The sequence below is a fragment of the Pinus tabuliformis genome, chromosome X (assembly GCF_031772625.1).
Source record: "Pinus tabuliformis cultivar Carrire ecotype Pingquan chromosome X, CPIR1, whole genome shotgun sequence".
NCBI classification, from domain to species: Eukaryota; Viridiplantae; Streptophyta; class Pinopsida; order Pinales; family Pinaceae; genus Pinus; species Pinus tabuliformis.
This window is the reverse complement of record NC_142308.1, coordinates 1,421,150,811-1,421,174,993: the sequence shown is the minus strand read 5'-3', so window position 1 is coordinate 1,421,174,993 and position 24,183 is coordinate 1,421,150,811.

Genomic DNA, 24,183 nt, shown 5'->3' with positions numbered 1-24,183 from the left:
TAAGGGAGGATCTTCTGGATACCTTACATATGATAGCAGGAGGATATGTCTACCACTTAGCCTATGAGGATATTAAGATTGTCTTTAGAAACCATTCTAGGGCAGCCAGGAAAAAGGTTAAGGGTAGTCAACCTATGGCCAGTACATCATCCTCTAACTTATCCATCAAGGGTGAAATTGGAAATATGCTGGAAGATTTCAAAAGTGATATGCTGCAAACCCTGGCCTTGCAATTGGACACCATGAACATCAAAAGGAAGCAAGAGGAAGCAGATAGAGCCTTAGCCATCTTTTGTCCTAGATGCACCAGGAGGCATCCTAGGAATGAATGTCCATTAAACTGTATTAATATTTGCTCAGTCTGTGAAGAAAACCACTCCACAGACAAGTGCCCTTCTTTACCTGGACTCAAAGTTGTATATCAAGGAGTTGAAGGGGTCACTGAGCAGATTTTCTACATCAACCAAAGGAGACCTCCTGGGCCTAGACCATACCAGCAGGGTATGCAAGGGTCATCCCATGCATATTACAACCCCAACCAAACCACAGTTATACCTTCTTAGGGACCCCCTACTCATCCTTCCTGGTCTACACCCCCTCCTTGGTCCTATGCATCTCAGTATCAATCCCAGTCAGCCAGCCAGTCATTTCAACCTTATGTTCAGCCACAACATTAGTGGAATACCCCACACCAGGGGTGGAGGCCCCAATTCAACAATGTTCCAGCCTTATTGCCTCCACCACCTACCCAACCACAACTCCTGCACTCTGCTCCACCTAAGCAACCCCAGATGCCTGCCCAACCAAATCCGAACCCAAACAATAGGCAAGCTCAACAAGCATACAGTGGAGAGACATCATACCCAACTTATGTTGTAGAAATCTAGGAGATCAACCTAATATCTGGGAGAATTCTCCCTGATAACCAACCTCCCTCTCCACATGGGGAGGTTGAGGAAGAAATAGAGGAAAGAAACCTTAAAGTAAATCCACCCTTTCCTGAGAGATTAGCCCAACCACTCTAGCCTACCCCAGAAGAAACTGAACTTCTGGGAGAATTGAAAAATCTATGTGTAAAGATCCCCCTTCTCTAGGCAATCAAAGATGTTCCTATTTATAATAAGTTGATTAAGGAGAAGTGCTTCAAGAATCCAAGAAGAAGAAAAAGGGATGCCCCTACCATTAATGTCATTGGGCAGTTGTCTGACTTAATGTTGGGGCAGGTAATATGTCCAAAATATTTGGACCCTGGAAGCCCTGTAGTAGATGTGCACATCAATGGCACCATTGTCCCACACACTCTGATTGATCTTGGGGCTACCATTAATGTGATGACCAAGGACACCATGCTCAAGCTCAACCTCCAAGGGTCATTGAGGAAGACCACAATAGTTCTGCAACTTGCAGACCGTTCCACAGTCACCCCTGAGGGAATTGTGGAGGATGTGATGGTCTCCATTGACTCCTGGGAGTACCCTATAGATTTCCTAGTTCTCCAACCTAAGGCTAAGCTTACTGGTTACCCTCTCATCCTTGGGAGGCCATGGTTGGCCACAGCTAATGCTTACATTAGCTGCAGAGCTGGGAATATAACCATCAAGAATGGGCATATGTCTAAACAGTTAGTCTTATACGCTCCTGCTGAACCTACCCTAGAGCATGATTTACCTTTATGGTTAGAGGAGGAGGAAGAAGGTGAGGTTTATTCTACCCAACTTTATGCTTTGGAAGCAACCATAGGAGGAGGACAGCAAGATGAGGATGACTTAATTGAACACCTACTCCAAAGTTCAACTCCTAGTTCATTACCATTAGAAGAGGAAGTAAGTGAAACCTAGAGCAATCATCCAATTGACTTATACTTGGCAAATTCCAACCCACTCCATGTCAAAACCATAGAATTTGGCCTAGAGAGAACTTTGAAAAGTAACCCATATCTTTCTTCTTTAGAAGAGGAAAAGCTATGCAACATGTTGAGAGAACACCTAGAAGCCTTCGCTTGGAGTTATAAGGAAATGAAGGGAGTACACCCCTCAGTGTGTACTCACCACATATACATTAAAGAAGGTTTCAATCCAGTTAGGAAACCACAAAGGAGGATGAATCTAGCCTTTAAAGACATAGGCAAAGAGGAACTACAAAAATTGCTAGATGCAGGATTCATTTACCCTATCTCTGATAGTGAGTGGGTATCTCCTTTAGTGTTAGTTCCCAAGAAAAATGGTAAGTGGCGGATTTGTGTTGATTATAGGGAGTTTAACAAAGCCACAAAGAAGGATCATTTTCCCCTACCCTTCATTGACCAAGTGCTAGATGGCCTGGAAGGGAAGAAGTTGTTTTCCTTCCTAGATGGATTCAGTGGGTACAACCAAATCCAAATCTACCTAGAAGACCAGGATAAGACCACATTCATCTGTCTTTGGGGTGCTTTTGCCTATAGGGTCCTTCCTTTTGGCGTATGCAATGCTCCTGCCACTTTCCAGAGAGTAGTCTTAAGTATTTTTGTTGAATTAGTACATGATGCAGTGGAAATCTATATGGATGACTTTACACCTTATGGCTGTGATTTTCAAGAAGCCCCAACTAAACTACACAAATTATTACACAAATGCATTGAAATGAATTTGTCTCTCAGTCCAAAAAAATGTGAATTCTAAATGACTAAAGGGATTGTGCTAGGTCATTCAATATCTCAGCAAGGACAATAGGTGGACCCAAACAAAATAGCAATCATCCAAAGGGTACCACCTCCACAAAACTAGAGATATGTTAGGAGTTTCTTAGGGTTAGCTAGATACTATCGAAGGTTCATAAAGGACTTCAGCAAGTTGGCCTCTCCTTTGTTTGGGTTGTTGGCCAAAGATTCTCAGTTTATATGGTCAAAGAGCTACCAAGAGGCCTTAGACATTCTAAAGGGTAAGTTAACCACTGCACCAATCCTTAGAGGCCCAAACTAGGCCCTCCCTTTTCATATTCATGTCAATGCCTCACACAAAGCCATAGGAGTAGCCGTAGGTCAGGAAGAGAAGAAATTTCCCTATGCCATCTATTTTATCGAACCTATCAACGGCTAAGCTGAATTATATTGTGACCGAAAAGGAACTCCTAGCTGTTGTGCATGCATTAAACAAATTTAGGCATTACATTACATGCTATCAAGCATTTGTGCATACTAATCATGATGCAATCAAATATTTAATGAACAAACTAGATGTGAATGCTAAGATTATAAGATGGTTGATTTTATTATAGCAGTTTGATCTAACTATTGTTGATAAGCGTGGTAAGGAAAATGTTGTTGCTAACTTTCTATCTAGGATGAATCTGCCTGCAGGTGAAGAAGGAATGGTGGATGACCAGTTACCAAATGAGAATTTATTTGCTATTTCAGTTATCTCCCCATGGTTTGTTGATATAGCAAACTATTTGGTATCAGCACAGTTTCCACCAAACTTGCCCTCCAAAGAAAAGAGAAAGATAGTCAGAAAGAGCACCCCCTTTACCTAGATTCGGGGCAATCTGTTCAAACTTGGCCTATATAAAATCTTAAGAAGGTGTGTAAGGGAAGAGGAAGTCTTTGACATCCTTCTAACCTGTCATGATGGGCCTTGGAGGTCACTTTGCAGCAAAGAGGACAGCATTCAAAGTTTTGAAAAAGTATATTAGTCAGTGTGATCGGTGCCAGAGGATGGGAAAACCTACTCCAAGAGATGAAATGCCCGTACAACCTCAAGTGACTTTCGAGCCATTTGACAAGTGGGGCATGGACTTCATTGGGCCTATCAACCCTCCTTCAAAGAAAAAATAGCACATCATTGTGTGCACTAATTATTTGACTAAGTGGGTTGAAACCAAGGCAATTAAGGCAACAACAAAAGAGAAGGTTGCTGAGTTCCCAAGGGAGAATATATTCTACAAATTTGGGTACCCTAGAGAGCTAGTCACAGACCAAGGCAGCTAGTTTACCTCTAGCATGATTGAAGAACTTCTCAGTGATAACAAAATCAAGCATAGGACCTCCACTCCTTATCATCCATAAGCTAATGGGCAAGTGAAGGTGACCAACAGGGCATTGGAGAACATCTTAACCAAGGTGGTGAGTAGCAGCAAGAAGGATTGGGCAGAGAGACTAGTTGAGGCCACCTAGGCCTATAACACCACATGGAATACCACCATTGGATTTACACCCTATGAGCTGGTCTATGGAAAAAAGGCTTTGTTGTTAATTGAGTTTGAATATAACACATTGAGGATGGCAGCCCAACTAGATTTGGATCTCAGCTATGCACAGAAAGAAAGATTGTTACATTTGAATGGCTTGAATGAATTCAGAATGTAGGCCCTCCTACATACAGAGATAGTTCAGCTTCAGAGGAAGATCTGGCATGACAAGCACATCAAGGAGAAGAAATTTCAAGAAGGAGACTGGGCATTGTTATATGATTCAAGGTATAAAGACTTCAAGGGCAAGCTAAGGACAAGATGGCACAGACCTTATGTGGTGGAAAGATGCCATGATAATGGTTTAGTGCAAATCAGAACTATTGATGAAGAAGCCATTCCATTGCTAGTTAATGGACACCGATTGAAAATGTACAAGAGGCCTTTATCAAAACAAGAGTTCATAGACAATATCAATAAGACAGTGATGATGGTGGAGCAAGTTCTAGCTCCTCCCTCATCAGGACACTGAAAAAGAAAAAAGAACAAGGATTCAAGTGAAAACACCCATGAGGTGCCTGAGTCACCTTTGGGTTGAAAACCTTGTGAGGTGGCCCAAGGATGAGAAAAGATGAATAAAAAAGAAGATCCCTGGGTGAAAACCTTCCTTGAGGTGCCCAGGGCAGATATCTAGGGTGAAAACCTCTCTGAGGAAGCCTAAGTGTTTTTTATAAAATATATATATATATATATATATAATAATAAAAGAAAAAACATAATTGTTATTTGCAGGTGTGTGAGAAAGATAATAAAGGAGAAAAGAAAAGATCCAAAGGGAACCCTGCCTCACATATATTCATCTCCTCCACTCCTTACCATGCATCCCTCCATCAAACCCATTGTTTTTCACTTCATTGCTTCAATTCAGGTGAAGATTGTGTTTTCTACAGAATCACCTCAACCATTATCATCATCCTTGCATCCACATACACTCCTACTCCCTCTTTCCATTCATTATAGCATCCTCATAGCACTAGCTAGCAACATGATCAAGAAATTCTAAGGGAGACACCAAACATTGCCAATTGGTAATCCAGGAGCTCCACAGCAGCAACAGCATCAAATCCAGGAGTTCCACAGCAGCAGCAACATCAGATCTTCAGTCACAAACACCTACAAAAGCTAATAAACCATTAGCAGATAGCATAGGAGGAAGAAGAATGACCATCAGCAACACCTCTGATCTTTGACAACTGCAACATGGCATCAAGACCACACGTAAGTATCCCACTCACTCACTCATATGCATCATTTGATAAAAAGTTGTAAAGGTTAAGAGGTAGTTGGTTTATAAGTTGAAAGGTGGAAAAAAGGAAATTCTTTAATAAGTCAAAAGAGAATGCAAGAGTCCATAGATACAATATTGTTATGGCAACCATTTGAGAATTCTTGAAGAATTAAGATTTGGGGTAGAAACACCAGTTCACCAAAGACTCAGCATACCCTATTTCTTGATGCAATCACTCATAGACTCCAGCAGCAAAGTAAAGGAAGGGAATTCCCAATAGTTGGCTCACCATGGTTTGATCAGAATCCTCATTGAGGATGCCCTCCAAAACCTCAGGATCCCTATAAAATGGTCAGTCTTCAGAGACTTACCAGCAGAGGATGACATCAAAACCCTCATCTATGATGTTAGTCCTTCTGTCAGTGAGGAGGAGGAAAAACAAGAAGAAGATACAGAGCTAGATGGGATGAGATGGATGAAGAAGAAACTAATATAGAGGAACATGTTGAACTACAAGGAGGAGGATGCTGAAATAGAGGAAGAAACTGATGGAGAGACGAAAGAACAACAAAAGGAAGAAGATAAGAAAAACGGAGAGGACAGCTGCAGGAAAAGAAATACCAACTAGCATATATGGCCAGCCTCTCCTTGGAGGCCATCCATTGTAGGATGCTAGCTAAATCCTATACTCTTTACCTTAGATAACAATGGCTGCAATTTCAGATTAAAACGCTAGCACAAAGGGGCACCATGCCATTTCAAGATTGCAAATAGTTTATTGATCTTTGTGATCAAAGTGCACTAGAGGATAGGGCCAAAATGGTTGAGTTTTACTTGCATAACATGGCCCTCACAGATATGAATATTTGGGAACCTAATGTAGAGCTAGGAGATCTACAATTAATGCCTTTGGCATCATTGATGAACCATGAGAAGTCAAGGGTTGCAGAGATGAAAAGAATATTGGCCAGAGAGAAAAATAAACCTCATTTTACCAGAGTTGAACAATCAAACCCCATTGATCTAAAATGGGGCACTAAAGGCTTCTTATCAAACTTACAAGAGCCTCTCCCACTCCAAAGCTTATATATTCCCAAGATCTATGCTTATGATTAATAATTTTCACTATTAAGTACTTGAAATGGGTGTATGCTTGTATTTGTCTTTAACTGTTTATTTGCTTTAAGTTTATTTGCTTAAAACTGATATGTAGCGTATAACAGTGAAACAGTGCAGCAAATAAACATCATACACATAGCAAAAAGATGCAGCAAGTAAACAAACCATAAGACAGCAAACTTAATAAGGAGTTCACCCGGATATCTTGGGCTACGTCTCCTTGAGCTCTAATCAACTCGATTAGGCTCTTTGGTATTATGGCTTAAATACTTTTACAAGTTCCACACTTAACTCCATTGGTTTACAACTGAACCTATGGGTTTAGAATACCATCTTATCCTGCTGGTTGTCCATACTTTGCAGGAAGATCTAGGCTTCTCTGGACTAGATTCCTTCAATCAACGCTCTGGGCTATCTTGAGCTCCTGGCTTGCACCAACTCCCTCAGAATTCTTTTAATTGTCTTTGGAATTCCTTCTTCTGTCTTCAGCACACATCAAACACCAGCAATAGAGTGATCATTTCAATCTCTTTGCTGTTCTGACTTCATTACAGCTTCATGGCTTGTAGAAATCCATTGAGCCCTTTGGCTCTATGACTCTGCCTCCAACCTCTGGTGGCTATGCCTCTGTCAGCACTTTAGCTCTGCCTTCCAACCTCTGGTGGCTATGTCGAGCTTCTCTGATCTTCTTTGAGCTTCCTCTGAGCATTACTCTGCCTGAGCCTCCAAGAATCCTCTTTCTTTGTGCTTTCTGTGTTTTTCTCGGCCTATGCACGAATCCCTGTCAATTCTGTTCTCTGTGTATTTGTAACCATTTAGTTACAATCCTCTAATGCCTGGAACCCCGATTTTTTCCCAAAAGAATCAGTTTGCAATTGGAAAGGAACCGACGGGCACGGGAACCTGATCATTTGGCCTTCCCCCTGCCATAATCCCAAAAACAGCAATATTACGGAATACACAAGCAAACCGATGAAAAACACATCATGGAGCATTTTTCCGGATTTCAAATTATATTCAATCGTATTTATAATCCTATCGAGTCTGCACATATCGTAGTATCGCAATCGCATTGTGTAATGCTTAAAACCCCAATAGACAGAAATACAAAGAAATACATTGAAAAACAGATTAACCCGAATCTCAAAGAACAATAAACTTGCCACTATAATGTCGTCAGGTCCACCCATCGCAATCGCATGTCACATAGGCCCCGCTCCTTTGTATTGTGGCATCCCGATTCACCGGTCGTCGATTGCCGATCAGCGCTATTGGCGCATCGCACATCAGCACTATCGCATATCGACGAGTCACATGGTCATGGGTCTTGGTCCTTCAACCTTCCCAATTAGCGATCACCGATTCAATCACAACCGTTGATCCCTTTTATTCATCCGACGGCTACAATGGAAGCACTCATCGCAAGACTTTAAGCTATGGGTCCCAGTTCTTCTCTCTTGGTTTGTTGTGATGCAATCTTAGCAGTTAATCTAGACCGTTGATCTGTGTTTTAACCTGATGATTCACATTGAACCCAAAATGGCAAACAGTCCGCTCAATCTCTGCTGTTGATCCTGCGATCTCCAATCCAATGGTTGACAGCTTTTTCGGATGGCCTACTTACGCATAGATCACCCGCCAGAAAAAGTGGTTTTCTCTCTCCTGTTGCATGCTACGTGTCGACCAATGTATGGAATCGGGTTTAACCCTTCCAATACCATTTACCACCCGGCGCCTGCCCGAAATACCGTTTACTGCCTTCCTCCCATAACTCAAAAGGTTTTAGCTTGATTTCTATAAATTCTTTGGATCCACTTGACCGCTACAGCCCACATTCTTTATTTGAATTTCAATGTAAAATTCACTTTATAAAGGTTTAGCGCTTAACAAATTTTTTTAGCGCATAAGGCTAATATTAACCCTTAGGCCAAATTTAATCAGAAATGCCTCCTTTTCTAAGGACATTGGGCAAATCTTCTTTTTACAATAACTCATTTTTCCGAAGTCCGTTTTGGCCCGTTCAAATTGTGTTGGATTCATAATGAAACAATCTACGAAATGAGACTATTTTCAAAATCATCCAATGACTTTCATTTTTCCTATGTGAGGAAAATTCATAGACTTAAAAGTCTATGTTAGATCCATTTTGGATCACACCTTCCCACTAAAAAGCTTTTGGACTCCAAAAGATAGATATACTGATATGAACAGTAAATGAGAGTACCTCGCCCTCTTCTTTCAGCATTCACTTGCCTTGCATAGTGCCTCTGAACCAAAGCCTTTGAACACTTCCTTCCTAGATTTGTTGGTCCTCCTGGGAAGAACTTTCTTCCTCCTTATCTTCCTACAGAACTCCTGCTAAGAAGCTCACATAAGGTAGTTTGAACTTTTCTTCCTTGATCATTGATCCAAGGTGGCTCAAACCAATGTGAAGTTACATCTGCTTCACAAAATTTTCGTTTGTACCTGTTTGACATACTGTCAACAATAAATGTTAACAACAAAAGGATTACAGACAACAACTGGATGGTCTAAACTCTTTCTTCAACAGAAGAAATAGATTTCACATCTTGTGAACGCCTCCATGTCTTTACATCTGCATTTACAAATGATGGACTAGATAACTAGCCCGATATTACATGTATGTTTAAAAACAAAGCAATCAACTCTTCAAGTTAATCACACATACATGTTCAAATACAAGGAAATCATCAACATCTCCGTGTTCATGCACATCATTCTCATGCATGCATTTCATCCTTCAACTTTCACTTAAGTACACTGTACTTTCAAAGCTGACATGAAATATACTATTTCATCCTTCAACTTTCACTTAAGTACATTGTACTTTCGAAGCTGAAATGAAAATAATGTTGCAGCAATAAAGTGAGTCTCCTACTCAACTTTTCCATTCACCTTCTTGGTAAAATCCTGCAACTTGTATTCCATTAGCAAAGAAATGAAAATAGATGCATTATATCAATAGAGATGCAATCTTAATTAGATAAGAATTCTAACCATTTCTTACCAATCCATTTCAAAGGTGCTACCTTTTTCTGCACATCAGCATCAACATGTGAATCATTCTAAAACACATCAATCATGGAATCTTTCTTTTCATTCCTGCCATTCTCTCTTTCCAACTTCTTCAAGTTTCGTGGAAGCATTGTTGGATTCAGAGTCCAACATTTTGCAGCAATATGTACTTGCTTATGGCAGTAAGTGCAACACATGTGCATCTTCTTGACAGCATGATTTTCCTTGTCCAGTGGACCTTTGGCTTTCTGCTTCCTTTCCTTCAAAATTTTCCTGTATGTGGCCATTCTCTTCCAACATCTATAAACATTATGGTTATCCAAACCACAAAAGGAACATGCAATTCTTTTCCCATGCTTATATGGAAGTTTACCATGCTGAACATAATCAAAAGAAATATGATTAGAACCAGATTTATACCTTTATCTTTCACCTTTATTGACTTCATCAGGAGGTGAATCAAATGAATAAGTAGCTCCCTTTGGAACACCATCAGCCTCTTCAATGGTTTCAGAGTTTCTGTTAGCCTCCTATACCAATAGGGTTTCATTTTTCATGATTGACAGTGGGAGTGCCAAAAATGTTCATCTTTGATGATACAAAGGTTCCATTTTTGTGAAAGAAACAAACAGTTAAAACATGTAAAGAGGGTATGCCTTAAAAGAATAATCAAAAGGCAAGAAAATGAATTGGTCAGAAAAAATAATTGAAATGAACCCCAAAGAAAGACCAGGAAAGTGGCCAACCCAAATGCCACTGCTATCTTGATGGATGGCTCAACAGTTCAAACTGGGCCATGCCATGTTTTAAATTGCCTGTTCTAGACTAGAGAATGAATACCTGTTCAAGCAGTTCAAGCTTGACAGATGAGTAGCTGGATAGAGAAAGGAAAGAGCCCATCAGCTTAATCTGGGCCCTTGGAAGATATAAGGGTAGATTTAGATAGGAGGGTAGCAAAAAGAAAAGAGCATATGAGGGTTTGCAAGTCTAAATGCACCCTCCCTGAAGTAACAAAAAATGCTAGGTACTAAGCTGGGTAGGTAGCCAGAAGTTGCAGAAGCTTGATTCTATTCAGTTTTGGCCTTGATCAAGAAGGCACATATTAGCATTTGCAGAGGTATCTATGCAGCATTTTGATGAAAAAATATGGAAGCATGTCTAACTTCCCCTGTTTTCCCCACAGACTCTCTTTCTAACATCCCCTTGAGGGCTTTAGGACCTCCCTAAATAGTCCTTCTTGTATTTCTCCTTGGAAAAATTCATGACAAGTCTTGACCTTCTTCTCCGAAAAGAAGCCACATTTCTGGTGTAAAACCATTCCTCACTTTCAATCTTTCACATCCCCAATTCACATTGACTTCTAACCCTATTATCTAACTCCCTAAGTGCTCCTCTTCCCCTACTATTATAGCATTATTGTGAAAAAACCAAAAAAAATATGTAAATACCCCCCCTTGGGCATTATAGCCATATATTTAAAGTTCGGCAAACGTTACAGAATCAAAGGCTTTCATGTATTTAGTTCATTCTATAATTGGGGATTAAATTAACATTTGGTTGGTTTAATAACCCTTATCCACCTTATAAACTGCAATGTCGTATTCTCCCCGCTTATTATGTGAATTTTTGAAAAAACCCACTCTAAGCCGTTTTTCCAATGTTTACATTGCGGCGCGCTTCACCAAAAAGCAGAAAATATTTAAAAAAAAAAACCCGCCGGGTCCCGCCGTATCGCACTGACATATTCGCGGCCCGTCATCCGTCGGATCCGGGCCCTCCCATCCGACGGTCCACGTCGATTTCGGACCTCCCCCGATCGCCGTCCTTTACCGCCCGAAATCTGTCAGAGGGTGACGTAGGGCCTGGGACGCGTGCCCATTTGTTACTGGATCGGGTGGCCTCTGACCATTACCGGGCCCGTACCTTAAGCGGTCCGATAATACCGCTAACCACCCTTTGTTACCGCTCTCCCTTTCCGCTCCACGTCGTTGTCGCATCAGCGTTACGTCAGCCTCCATTCCGCCATTTTTTCGACCTGTCCGCCACGTCACTTGTCCATGTCAACCCAATCACCAGTTGACACGTCATTCCTCTGTACCCGACCAGACCAATGACGTCATGCTGACGTCATCCATCAAAAAGGCGCAAAAATCGTTTTTTTTTTTCCATTTTCTTACCAAACGCGCACTGTATTTCCTGCATGCCGTTTACGTCGTCTGTCTGCCAACTCCAAAGTTCGCTCCCTAGCTGCCGGCACCGTGAGTTCAATCAGCCTTCAACACCGTCGGCCACACAGTCCCCAGGTATTTATCAATTCCCTCTACATACCTTGGTCCTTCCAAGTTCACTGTATTAAACGAGAGGAAAGGAAAAAGCATAAGAACTGCTAAAAAATTCCTAAGCAGGAAGAACCTCCATCTCCCACTTTAAGCCCCAAATTCACTTATAGGGGCTCCCATTGTTCAAAATTTACCAAGCTCCCACAGCTTCTTGCGCATTTACGACTTAAAGCCATTAGCAGACAAATTCCACTGTAAAAGCAGCACTCAGTCCCAGCATTGGCTCTTTTAACCTCTCTCAGCAGCATTTTAACTCTGTTTCACCCCAATTTACCCGTGTTCTCTCTGCAAATTGCCTTATCCATTGAAATTCACTGCTCTGTGTTACCTTTTTCAGAAATTCAAGTTCAATACAACTCCAAATAACAGTTAAACAATGGAGACCCCTGTGGCGTTGAATATTGCACCTCTGAATGCCCCACATAAAGACCTAGAATGGTTGGCCCTTGCTGACAGAGATTATCAAATGAAAGAAACAGTTGAACTATGTAACAAATATCACATAGAAACCGTTTGTGAGCTAAAGAAAAAACACAGAGATGGTACTGACCTCTTGGGAATCTGGAAGTCCCACTTACCAATCTATTATCTCCCTCAGGTGAATGATTTCCCTGATTTGATTCACCAATGTTGCACAAGTTATGACCCCAATCAAAGGGTTGTTCTAAGTCCTTCAGGCTCTGTATTATTCCATATCACTCTTGAAGCCATCAACCAAATGCTACAGTTTCAATCTGCAAAGCTAATGACTCCTCTTTCTATGCAACTTTTGTTGGAGCAAGGTGCCAAGCTGTCCAACTCACAAATTACAAGAATTGGCCAATTGTTCATGCTCCCAGATTTCCAGCCCCGGCAACCTCCCCCTTATCTACATGTCTGGTTCAATGACATAGGGAGACTGCTAGTAGACATGATATCCTCCATCTTAGGATTCAAAACCAGTGAGTTTGTGGATGAGACAACCCTTGTAATGCTATCCATGTTCACTCCAGGACAGCCCCCTGCTGTCCAGTATGACTATGCTACATTTATAGCCGACAAGATTCATGAACAGTTCATGAACCTGGAGAGAGAGAGGGTATTCAAATACACCTCCTATATATATCATCTGCTATTGTACAATCATCCTGATAGCTTTCCTGTTTTCCTCAAGAAGCTAGATGCAAAGGGAAACAGAAGATCTGTAATGTTCTGGACATCAGTCTGTCATCATATTCATTACTCACCATACAACTACTGTGAGTTCATTGACCTGTTCATTCATCCAACCCTATCCCTGCTGCAGATTTCCCCTCCTCCTAGACTCACCGATGATATGCAGAAAATCCTCCAACTTTCAAAGAACTATAGCATTGGAGATTGGTACTTCTACCAAGACCACACAGTGATCAGAATATATGGCTGTGAGCTAGCCCCATACAGACTGCCAAAGTACATTCCCATGAGACTTTTTGCATTAGAATACTTCTGGCATTTTGGCAATGCAGACATGATCCACTTTAATAGCAGAAATAAGAAAGCACAGCTGGGTCCATTTATCTTTAACAAGAGGGAAGAAGCTTGGGAAGAGGCAGACAAAATTCTAAAAAGCCTCCTTCTCAAGACAAGCTTCTATTGGGCACCGTATGACCCTAACCATTTCATAAGCCTCAGAAGAATCAAGTATAGGCTTGCTACCTATGATCACTTTAGCATTCCAGAAATTGAAAAACATGCTAACCAACTAGAGTGGAGAGAAGGCACATTAGTGGAGGATTATTCTGAAGAGGAATTAGCAGAAAGAGCCATTAAGAATTTAGAAAAAGCAGTTGACTTGGAATATTTTGGACAGGTTTGGTCTTCAGCCCCTCAGCATCTTGGAGAAACTGCCTCATCGTCCACTGTTCCCCAGCAGTCTGCCAAAGCAACTGATCAAGCAGCAAACATGGCTAAAGGCAAAGCAGTACAACAAGAGGAGTCACCTCCTAATTTAGAGCAGCAAGTAGAACAACAAGAAGGCATGGCTAAGGTACCTGCCTCCACAGAGCAGCAAACACAAGAGAAAATCCCTCCAAGGCAGGAGGTAACAGTTGAGTCTACAGTTTTACAAACACCAGCTAATGAGGAAAGAATGAGGAAAAAAGATAGGCAAAAGGATACTCCTCCTACTACTTCGACGGATCAGCAAGGTGAGAAAAGACAAAGGTTAAATCCCTTTTCGAAGGAGGAAACGTTAGAAAGGCCAACCGATACTATGCTCCCTCCTAGCATTGAAACATCGGCCAGCTCCTTGCAGCAAGAACAAGAGATGCCACATGGGGCAGAGGTAAGTTCTTCAAGGCAGCGGTCCAAGGCGGACTCTAGCATCAAGAAGCAGTTCATAGACATCAAGAAAAGAAATGAGCCTCTCAAATACCAGATCTACAATCAACTCTTAAAGATGGCACCAACTAATCAGCAGAGGCTAATGTCAGCTTATGATATTCAAGAACAAAAAATGACTCTCAGTCATTTTAGGCCTACTATGCATCAACCTCAATCAGCTGTTGACTATATCAGAACCAATTTGGAGATTTTCGCCAAAGACATCCACCCCATGGACCAGATCGAGCTACACAGGCAAACAGGGGAGATGCTCTATTCCACATTGGCTGATAAAACTTTATTAGCACACCAATTGCAAAATTCTCTACACAATACTACTGCTTAGCTAGAATTAGAAAAGGCATCATCTCAAGCCAAGGACAACAGAATCAAGTCCTTGGAAGAAATTATTATAGAGCTGGGACATGATCCAAAGGACCCTAAGGGTGTGCAAGCACTATTGAAGAAAAGAGATGAAGACATAGCAGCTCTGAGAAAGCATATCAAGCTGCCAGCTACCCTTCACCCTCAGACTGGAGAGGTTGCAGAACAAAAGAAGGATCAGGATGTGGTTGCTTTACTCCTGAGTTTATATAAGAGATTGATGGAGACAGAGGGTGCATTGGAGGTAGCATTAAAAACAAAACAAGGTGAAGTACCAACTCAGCCAGCATAGACATCTGCATCCACTGAAGGTGTGCCACTTGCAACTACTGCAGCAGGTCCTCCCACCAGACAAACATCAGAGGCAGGCCCTTCAGGCTCAGCACCAGCTACAGAAGTGACAGCACCAACAACAACATCAGAACAGGTGCCCAGCCTCAGCATGCAGAATATGATGAAGGAGCTTGAAGCACTAGAAGTACAGATGGCTGAACTGAATGAGACTAAAGAAAAATTGGCTGCTATTGAAGAAAAATATGATAAATCAAAGCAGAGCATAGTTGAAAGAACAAGAGAGGTAAGGGCTCTTGAAAAAAGAATAAAGGAACTAGAAAAAGAGCTTACTCTTGATAAGGTTATAATTGAAGTTAAGAAAATCCTGTGGGCCAACATTGGTCAATCGATTACAGACCAATGGCAGTATATTGAAACTATCCATGAGCATATGGATCTCCTAGGCAGGGCCCAATCAAAAAATCAGAGAGCCAGGGCATCTCTAGGGAATATGCCTGAAATAGCCAACAGAATGATTAATGTCCTTAACAATCGCACTGGCCCCCAGCTGGCAGGAATGGGTATCACCAATAGAACTGATACTATTTTAATAATAAAGAGGGTGCTTACCTTAAGAAATTATGTGCAGACATTGGACAGAAGGTGTCAAGAAATGCAGGCAGAGGTGAATAAATTTATTGAAAAAATCACAGCATTGCATAACAGAGGTCTTCCCAGCTTGGTAACTAGTGCAGGAAGGTTACTATCACATGAGCACTATGCCAAAAGGGTCAATAGCTATGCCACAAACCATATCACTGCATCAGCAAGTGCCCCAGAGGAAGCAGGGCCTCCATCTAGGCAGAGTCTCTATGACAAGCTAGAAAATTTGTTCTTTATTATGAATGAGATTAAACATCTTTTTGAAGTACCTCCAAACTATTACAAATACACTGAGGCAGATGAGACCTTAGGTAAAATCCTGAGACACCAATTGCCTACGCAGGAATGGTGGATGGGCATGATACAAACTTTGTTGTGAAGAAACAGGTTTATTTACCAGGTTTTTGTGTATCGATCACAAGTCAGCATTTTCAAAATATTGATATAGTTGCTCTGACTGGGAAAGGAGCGGAAAAGGCCAACTCAGCAATCAAATTTGGTGACCAAAGCAGGACCTATAAATGCAGATGACGGGGCTAAGGCAGCCGCACCATGACAAGGCAGTAAAAGGTAGATTTCTCAAAATCAATGCAAAGCACTCGGCCGACCCCGGTTGCCTCCAAAAGTCAAAGGATTTCTGACAGAAGTGGACAGCCATTGATTATTCATTTAAAGTAGCAATAACTATTGCATCTACTATTTTTGAGAGTGGATAAAGAAAGTTATTAAGCAAATGACTCATCGTTAAGATATTTTTGTAAAAACAGTTGTACATATATCCCCACGCATAAACTTGTTGGGGTTGTTGATTCTCTTCTGAAGAGATATACTGTAATTTCAAACTTTCAATACAAGAAGCTGATGGAATTTCTGAAGTTCTGCGTTGTTTGAAGTATTGTGATGAGATTGCTTGCTGCTGCAGGATTCCTACGTTATTTCATGTTACAATAAGTTTTCTGAACCGTGTCATTATGTTCTCTTCTCTTACATAATCCGCCTATGCTGTATATTTCTTAGTCTTAGCATTAGAGAAAAAGAATAGTTCAGGATTTGTTTATTGAACACCCTAAACTCAATCTCTGTTGTTAATCATGTCTTCTTCAGAATTAGTTATGAATGTGAAATTCTTAATTGCTCACATTTACACTGAATCTTTCATAGTAAATACTGTTCAGGAATTCTGAGTTGCTCCTGAGTAATATTTCATTTCTCCATATCACCAGCATAGTGAAAGATTCTTAGTTGCCTCTCACTGGCTGGTAACAGTCTATATTCCCAAATTTGAAGATTGTTTCATGAGTGGCCATCTGGCCCTGCATTATCATCATTCTCACTAAATATCTCAAGCAACACATAATAACAGACTCCAATGCCCAATGGACTAAAACCCCCTGTACATTGCATTTCAGTTGTTAGAATATATCATTCAACCAAAATTTAAACAAAATTCAGTGCATCATAACTAGCCTAAAACACTACAAAACAAAGCTAAATTCTAAAGAGAGAGCCCTTTCTGATTGCAGGTAGGCTAGAACCTGCGATCCAAAGATTGGTTTGTGGTTACCTCGGCCGTATTCCCTTGGGAGTCAAAGGGAACAACCTGAGTGTTAACAGTTTCCACAACTCTCTTGTTCAAATGTATGCTTATGAACACCTTCTTTCTACAAAGTATGCTTCACACTATTGCATTCCCCAAGAATACAATCTTCACACTCATGATGTAGAAGACCTGCAATGAAACTCCTTCTTGGAACTGTTTCAATTGTCTTCATGGTAGCTTTGGAACTTTCTCTATAAGATTGTCCATAGCCAAGACCCAAATACTTGGGCCTTTCCTCAACCATTATTGTCTCAACAATACCCTATGCATGTTCGCCCAATCCTTTTCCTTCATAGCCCATCTTGGACATTAACTTGGAACCTATGCCTCTGGTATGTTTTTCAAAAGAACCAATATAAACATTCTTAGAGGAAATTGAAGACAAACTGGAATTATTTACCTCTTCTTCAAGCTGATACTTGACTAAGGCTTCTTTGGCAACAAAGAGTTGTGTCTCCAACTCATGCATCCTTTCCAGGTTCATATTTGCAATATGAAGTTGTCTCTCCATTTCCTGCAATTTGTCAGAAAGCAACTGATTCTCTTCCTTCATGGAATTCAACTGCTCTCTAAGTATGATGCTCTTCCTTCCATCCTCATACATTTCTCTCACCATATCCATCATGATGAATAAGTCTTGCTTCATGTCTTCATCAAAGAATCTTGTGAAGAAAGAAGAATTTGAGGACTCACTTGTAGAAGTTGTCATTATCAAAATGAACAAAATAACTTCAAACAAGATTAACAAAGAGCTTATTCAAGCAACCTTTTGCAACAAACCTCTTGTGCTTCAAGGATTGCTTTGAGGTCCTTTGGGATAAGAAGAATGCCTTCAGCCCTTCTTCCTTCTTGTCCTCTCCTGGACTTAGCTAACAACAGCTTTACCTGATCCTTTGCAAACTCAAACAATAGTTAGTTTACAACAATCAAACACCTTTCAAGTCAACCAAGCATATAGATTGCTCTATTAATCAAGCATTCTGATCTGATACCATTTTCATCATGATACAACCTACTTCATGATACAACCTGCTCTGGTATAACTTACTATGATATAACTAGCTCTGATACCACCTTCTTTGAAGGTGGGGTTAATCAACCTGATGCTCTGATACCACCTGATCTGAAATGGGGCACTAAAGGCTTCTTGTCAAACTTACAAGAACCTCTCCCACTCCAAAGCCTATATATTCCCAAGATCTATGCCTATGATTGATAATTTGTGGAATGAAGTACTTGAAATAGGTGTATGCTTGTGTTTGTCTTTAACTGTTTATTTGCTTTAAGTTTATTTGCTTAAAATTGATATGTAGCATATAACAGTGAAACAGTGCAGCAAATAAACATCATACACATAGCAACAAGATGCAACAAGTAAACAAACCATAAGAAAGCAAGATTAATATGGAGTTCACCCAGATATCCTGGGCTACATCTCCTTGAGCTCTAATCAACTCGATTAGGCTCTTTGGGATTATGGCTTAAATTCTTTTACAAGTTCCACACTTAACTCCATTGGTTTACAACTGAACCTATGGGTTTAGAATACCATCTTATCTCGCTGGTTGTCCATACTCTGCAGGCAGATCTAGGCTTCTCTAGACTAGATTCCTTCAATCAGTGCTTCGGGCTATCTTGAGCTCCTAGCTTGCACCAACTCCCTCGGAACTCTTTTAATTGTCTTTGGAATTCCTTCTTCTATCTTCAGCACACATCAGACACCAACAACAACTTGATCATTTCGATCTCTTGGCTATTCTAACTTCATTACAGCTTCATGGCTTGTAGAAGTCCATTGAGCCCTCTGGCTCTGCCTCCAACCTCTAGTGGCTATGCCTCTATCAACGCTCTGGCTCTACCTTCCAACCTCTGGTAGCAATGTCGAGCTTCTCTGAACCCCTCTGAGATTCCTTTGAGCGTTACTCTGCCTGAGCCTCTGAGAATCCTCTTTCTTTGTGATTTCTGTGTTTTACTCAGCCTCTGCATGAATCCCTGTAATTATGTTCTCATTGTATTTGTAACCATTTGGTTATAGTCCTCTAATGCCTGAAACCCTGACTGTTTCCCAAAAGAATCAGTTTGCAATTGGAAAGGAACCGGCGGGCACAGGAACCCAATCGTTTGGCCTTCCCCTTGCCATAATCATGAAAATAGCAATATTATGAAATACACAGGCAAACCAATGAAAAACACATCATGGAGCGTTTTGCCAGATTTCAAATTATATTCAATCATGTTTATAATCCTATCAGATCAGCACATATCGTTGTATCGCAATCGCATTGCGTAATGCTTAAAAACCCAATACATGGAAATACAAAAAAATACTTTGAAAAATAGATTAACCTGGATCTCAAAGAACAATAAACTCACCACTATAATGTCGTTGGGTCCACCCATTGCAATTGCATGTCACATAGGCCCCGCTCCTTTGTATTGTGGCATCCCAATTCACCGATCATCGATCGCCAATCAATGCTATCGGTGCATCGCACATTAGTGCTATCACATATCAACGAGTCACATGGTCATGGGTCTTGGTCCTTCAACCTTCCCAATTAGCGATCATTGATTCAATCACAATCATTGATCCCTTTTATTGATCCGACGGCTACGATGGAAGCGCTCATCTCAAGACTTTGATCTATGGGTCCCAATTCTTCTCCCTTGGTTCGTCGCGATGCGATCTTGGTAGTGAATCTGTACCATTGATCTGTCTTTTAATCTGACGGTTCGCACTGAACCCGAAACAGCAAACAGTCCGCTCAATCTCCATCGTCGATCCTCCAATCTCCAATCCAACAATTGACAACATTTTCAGATGGCCTACTTGCGCGGAGATCACCCACCAAAAAAAGCGATTTTCTCTCTCCTGCTGCGTGTTATTTGTCGGTCAATGTATGGAATTGGATTCAACCCTTCCAATACCATTTACTACCTAGAGCCTGCCCGAAATACCATTTATCACCTTCCTCCCGGAACTCAAAAGGTTTTAGCTCAATTTCTATAAATTCTTCAGATCCGCTTGGCCGCTACTGCCCACGTGCTTTATCTGAATTTCAATGTAAACGCGCTTTATAAAGCTTTAGCGCTTAACAAAGGTTTTTAGCACATAAGGCTAATATTAACCCTTAGGCCAAATTTAATAAGAAATGCCTCCTTTTCTAAGGACATTGGGTAAATCTTCTTTTTACAATAACTCCTTCGTCCGGAGTCTGTTTTGCCCGTCCAAATTGCGTTGGATTTAGAATGAAACAATCTACGAAATGAGACTATTTTCAAAATCATCTAATGACTTTCATTTTTCCTCTATGAGGAAAATTCATAGACTTAAAAGTCTATGTTAGATCCATTTTGGATCACCCATGGCCCTAATCAGCACCCATAATCTAATTGCAAATGATCCTCAACTAGCACTTAGATATCTTGGTTCCCAAGAGCAAGCAATTTCACATTTTGAGGATATGTTTAGGTTGCTAATATGATAATATACATGCCTGCTAAAGGAGATGGAACACACTTCCATAGAGCTTGAATATCAGAGAATATCACTCCCCTCAAAGGTTTAGAAAAGCACTCAACAGAACACCTATGTATGAGCAATCAATGCAAAGGTTAAAGGTCAATTCGATAGGCCTAAAACTCAGTCCACCACTACTCCTAGGGATGCTAGAAAGGAGATAAGAAGAAGAGGAAAAGAGGCAGTGGGAGGAAGTAGAAAGGAAAGCAGGCTTCTATGAACAAGAATAAGAGACCACAGCAGAAGCATGGGATGTCAGAGAGGCTACCAAAGCCATCAAGGACATGGACATTGACTAAGTTGCTCAGAGGATGAGCAACACTTTCAGTAGGGGGGTGATGATGAGCCTCATCATTGAGTAATTATATGGGCCTTGATTCGCCTTAATTCACCTCCTAGCTTAGTCAAACCAACTATTCTCACAACTTATTGCATACTTTTGATTATATGTTGTTTATGAAATGAGTTAGAGTTGGATATTTTGCTTTGTGGTCTAATGTGCATGTAATGTAGGACTAAAGGATAAAAGCAAAGAAAAATGCAGGTATAAAGGATAAAAGCAAAGAACTATGGCAAAGACCTTGGTAAATACTCGAATGGAACAAGGGAGAGTAACTATAGGAGGTAAATCCTCCTCATTTACTACCCCTCCATTTGAATATTCAACCATCATCTCGGAGTTCACACAGCCATCACTTTGAAGACTAAAAGACAGTTGAGCAAGGGAAAGGGACAGAAACCAGTTTTTCTTGAGTTATAAGCCAAGCCTCCCTAATGGGAAGAAGTCGTTAGAGACTTCAAATGTATAAATATAGAGGCTTAGGACCTCAGTAGTATTCGAACTTCTATTGTAAAACTCTATTTTATTTCTGAGCTACAAAGACTTGTGACAGTCTACTCTGTAATCCATGGTTTTTATAATAGGAATGAGTTCTATTTAAGCCAGCTCTAAGTTAACTCCGAGGGCTTAAGCTCTTGGGTTAGGGCCCGACCCAAGTAGCCAAAGCTCCTCTTTACTGTACATGTATGCTAGCATAGTTTCCTAGTTTTCATTGTTCATTTGCTTAAATAGCTTCCTGGTTTTGTTTATTTGTTTAAATAGCTTTCTGGTTTTATTCAGTTGCTTAAGTAGGATTCATGGTTTTTCTGGTTATTTGCTTATGTAGCTGCATTTTCATTACAGTAGCGTAGAGTAGATCGGTTGTGTTGTAGTTTACTTCCATTTGTGCCTTCTTTCATTTTACAGGTTAGCTAGGTGAAAAAGATCACTATCAGGTTGTGCGCAGGTGTCTCGGCCTCATCTCCTCCCTCTGGGACCATGACTTGAGGAAGAGACCCTTTAGCAGCCCCAGAAACACAAGTCTTTGGTTCTCGCATGGGCTATGGAGTTCGTTGTTTAATGCAGTTATTTGTTCACCTGCACTAGTTTTCTATGTCATTTTCATTTGAAACCACCTCCAGCACATTCCTCATGCATCGCTTCCTCGCCATCTGATCACCAATAAACCTTCAAAATCACCGTCCGATTCATTATTTTCTCTAACTGTTGCCTCGCCCAGGGTCCACCACTTACTTTATGAACTTTAAGTCCCCACCATCAATCTGCCTCGCCTGATCTGACGGCTATCATGTCACCTGATTACTTAAGTACTTTAAACCCCCACCGTCAATCTACCTTGCCTAATCCGACGGCTGTCACTTCACGCCAACTAGCTTGGCCGATCTCCACCGTTGATCAGCCCTGCCTGATCCAATGGCTATCGCGCAATCTCACACAGATTAGTGCATGAACGTTATCCGCCTGAGAGCATGTGAGAAAAGTGGTTTTCTCATGCTATGTGTCATGCAGTAAGGCTAATCGCGTGAAATTTCCAAATACTGCTTACAGCCTGAAGGGCGCGTGAGAAACTACTTACCACCTTAGAAACCCGCTTTCTCATTTCTGCACGTTTCTTTTCCCCATTATATGATCTCCGCTGTCCATCTCTTGAATTCACCCACATGATAAGATCTTAGTCATTTGTCTCTCCTATTAACTTCGTTCGTCCATCTCTTGACTTCACCCGCACGATTAGATCTCGGTCATTCATCTTCTTTGTTCCCTTGTTCGTCCATCCATTCACTTAAGCCTTCACGATAATATCTCCACCGTTCATCCTGTTAGTTAACCCTGTTCACCCATCTATCTACATAACCTCCTACGATCCAATCTCCACCGTTCATTTTCCTTTCGTAGAAAATTTCTACAATTCCAGCTCTGATACCATGTAGAAAATCTATTGTGTAGGTTAACCCGATAATGCAATATAAATCAAAGAATTATACTATAACCTACTTCTACCATAAATTTGTAGAAGCTTAAATATCGAGCTGAATAATATAACCAAAAGAAGAAGAATCAATCACATAATACACATGAAAATACTTTGGGGAAAGCCTCAGCTAAAAACCCCACTATCTGTATTATCATACAAGGTGGAAATACATAAGAATTATACAAAGCCTTAGCTCTCATAGCTAGCCAGCTCTCAATACTATCCTCACAGATGCTCATAGGCAATCTTGGCTTCTCACAAGCCTTCCTCTCTGCCCTCTAAGCTCCTATTTCCTTGCGTTGTTCCTCTAGGATGATCTCCTTCAACCAAGTGGAAAAACTCGATTTACCAAGTGGATTATCTCCTGATCTCACACACTGTCAGAACTGCACAATCCTCAAGGAATGATGCCTTAACTGCATGCATGAGTTTTCTTTATAAGAAAACACATGCAACTAATAGTACATTGTCCTTTGGGTGGTTCTTGAGGATGGGAGCTCTGAGAGGAAAAACTAGGGTTCAACACAGGAAGCGACAGAAGTAAGCAGATAACCATGGAAGGGAAAGGAGGAGGGAGCTCCACTCCCTCCTACAGTAATGTGGTTTCAAACAGAGGTAGAGCAGCGAATAGAAACAAGCCTCAAAACCCCTCGGAGAACAAGACAAAAATTTATGACACCCAGAAGGTGGAGGGCAGCAAACCCCATGAAAAGGAAGGGACCCACGAGGAAGTCCGACAGGAGGAGAAAGCAGAAGACAGAGGTCAGGGATATGAGAATAAAGCCAATATGGGGCCCTGTAAACCAAAGTCTAATATTAAACCGAGGGTAATCCTAAATGATCCAGCTCTGCAAGAGCACAAAGATCATATGACAAACTATGCGATAATTTGCAAGTTTATGGGAATCTGGCCGACGGAGAAAGCTTTGTACACTTGGATAAAATACACCTGGAAACCAAAAGGAGAGTTAAATATACATCTTGGATCCAAAGGTTTTTTTACGGTGGTATTCACGAACTTGGAAGACAGGGACAAAATTTTTGAAGGAGGACCATACTTCTATGCGGCTGCTGGTCTCTATATGTGACCATGGACGATGAACTTTGTTCCAGAGCGAGAAACATTCACATCAGTCCCGGTA